At 36.9% G+C, this 2,331-nt stretch overlaps 1 pseudogene; it reads left to right on the top strand.

Annotated features, from left to right (window-relative positions):
• Window positions 1-1,519: 1,519 nt before the first annotated feature.
• On the top strand, window positions 1,520-1,642 carry LOC118571279 (annotated as a pseudogene).
• The last annotated feature ends 689 nt before the right edge of the window (window positions 1,643-2,331 follow it).

The following is a 2,331-nucleotide window of genomic DNA, read 5'->3' as shown; positions in this document are numbered from 1 at the left end:
AATATCACCATTATTGATACAATATCACCTTTGGAATTCATGTTTCTGACCATTGAAAGTGTTAGGACTCTGCATCCAACAAAAAGCCTATTCATTATTTTGCCATATACAAACATACCTTTGTGCAAAGGTGAACTGAAGTGCACCATCTGGATTTAAATAATTATTCTAAAACATTTCTCTTTTGTGATCAGTATCTACTTTTCTTAGTTGTGCAGTGTGTTTATTCTAACCAAACTGCACTCAAAGCAGACTGCCAACCAGAGACTTGAAAGATACCACAGGATCAGACAAATCTCAAAATGAGTGTATCAAATGATAAAAGCAAAGCACAGTAGAATGAAATAATTTTAGCTCCACATTTTCTAACCCTTTAGCCTTTCATAGAAAGTTAAATGGCCTAAAATATTTTTTAAATCGTCTAGGGGTATAAATAACTACACAGGGAATTTCAAATGTATAAACCAAACAAAACCAGAGTCTTTTATTTTTTCTTGTAATACACTATAGATGGAATGAAAAGGAATTGATGTTTGTTTTATAATTTTAGGAAAGAATAGCTTCTCTAATGCCCCCTCTGCCTCTTTCCTGTTACACAGGTCTTGAGAATGGACCATCTGTTAAAGATGTCCTTTACCTGGGGTTGGGGATTTAGCTCAGTGGTACAGCACTTTCCTAGCAAGCACAAGGCCCTGGGTTTGATCCTCATCTTCCAAAAAAAAATTGCCCTTTACCTCTTACACACATAGAGATGAATTAAGAGTCAGTTCTTCAAACTGTCCTTTAGCGTGTACAGATATTTTGGTCTTTTATTAGACATGTAGCCTTAGTCAATTCTGTGTGTCATTCTTTCCTCTGTGTATCTTCAAAGCCACATCTATAGGAGTGATTCTCTAATTCTGGGTAAATCCATTAGTTCATGCAAAACCCCCCGAAGACTGCCTGCTTCATGATACGTTATTAATAATTGCAACATTCAGTTTGTTATTTAAATATGTACATGTTAAACTTATTTTGTAAGTTTTTTGTTTGTTTTATTTTGTTTTTCTTTTTTTCTTGTCCTTTTTTATTTGTTATATTTGTGTTTTAATTTTACATATCAGCCATGGGTTCCCCTGTCCTCCCCCTTCCCGCCCCCGACCCCACCTTCTCCCCAGCACCTCCACTCCATTACCATCTCCTCCAGTGCCAAGACTCCCCTGGGGATTCATTTAAACCTGGTGGATTGAGTACAAGCAGGTCCAGTCCCCTCCTTCCAGCCTGAGCAAAGTATCCCTGTGTAAGTCCAAGGTTCCAAACAGCCAGCTCATGCACTAAGGACAGGTCCTGGTCCCACAGCCTGGGTGCCTCCCAAACAGTTCAAGCTATTCAATTGTCTCACATCCAGAGGGCCTGCTCTAGCTGGGGCCTCCACAGCCTTGGGTTCATAATTCATGTGCTTCCATTCATTTGGCTATTTGTCCCTGTGCTTTTCCAATCTTGGTCTCAACAATTCACACTCTTACAGTCCCTCCTTTTTATCGCTTCTCAGCCTTTTGGCTAAGATCAAGTGTAGTATCTGTTCTTATCAGTATTTTGAAAGTTATAACTATAGATAATACAGCTGAGAATATTAAAACCTTTTTATTTATTTCTACCGATTTACTAAGTACTAAGTTGTATTTATCTAGAAATTATCATCAGTATTGATGACTTTTCAGTTGTAATTATAAGATTAAAATTTAGGTTGATTTTGAAGACTGCCAATACTCAAGAATAGGAGTTGAATGTTGGCTTCACCAGCAAAGTATTTTTGAATTCCAAGAATGTCCCATAGCTGTGTCTAGGTGGTATGCACACACCATGCTATATTCTCAAAGGTGATGCTGAGGCAGGCATACACAGGATCTTCTATCCACCAAGATGTCATTGTAATGGCCTGTAAGAAGGGAGCTCATATGTTCTTCACACAGGGTATCATGTTGAGCAGTACAGTCTTGTGAACTCACACCTACCGTGTTTGTATTTAGTTAAAAATTACACACATACACGATGCTTGATGTGAATGTAAAACATTAATAGTATTGATTTAGTATATATTAATATAATTATGAATTCAAGTTTAAGTAAGCTCATATGTTTATTAAAATATTTTGAGAATTTTATATATGAGTAATGTATTTATATAATTTCCTCTCTTCTGTATCCCCTATAATTCCTTCCATGACCCTCCTACTCTTCTTTGAATTCATGACCATTCTTTATTTATTATTGAATTACTTCAGTGTGTGTGCGTGTGTGTGTGTCTGTGCTGTGAGTGTACAAGAAACCTACTGAGCTCTTGTAGTGCTT

Source organism: Onychomys torridus, chromosome 20 (assembly GCF_903995425.1).
Source record: "Onychomys torridus chromosome 20, mOncTor1.1, whole genome shotgun sequence".
Taxonomy (NCBI): Eukaryota; Metazoa; Chordata; class Mammalia; order Rodentia; family Cricetidae; genus Onychomys; species Onychomys torridus.
This window is presented reverse-complemented; position numbering and strand designations above follow the sequence as displayed.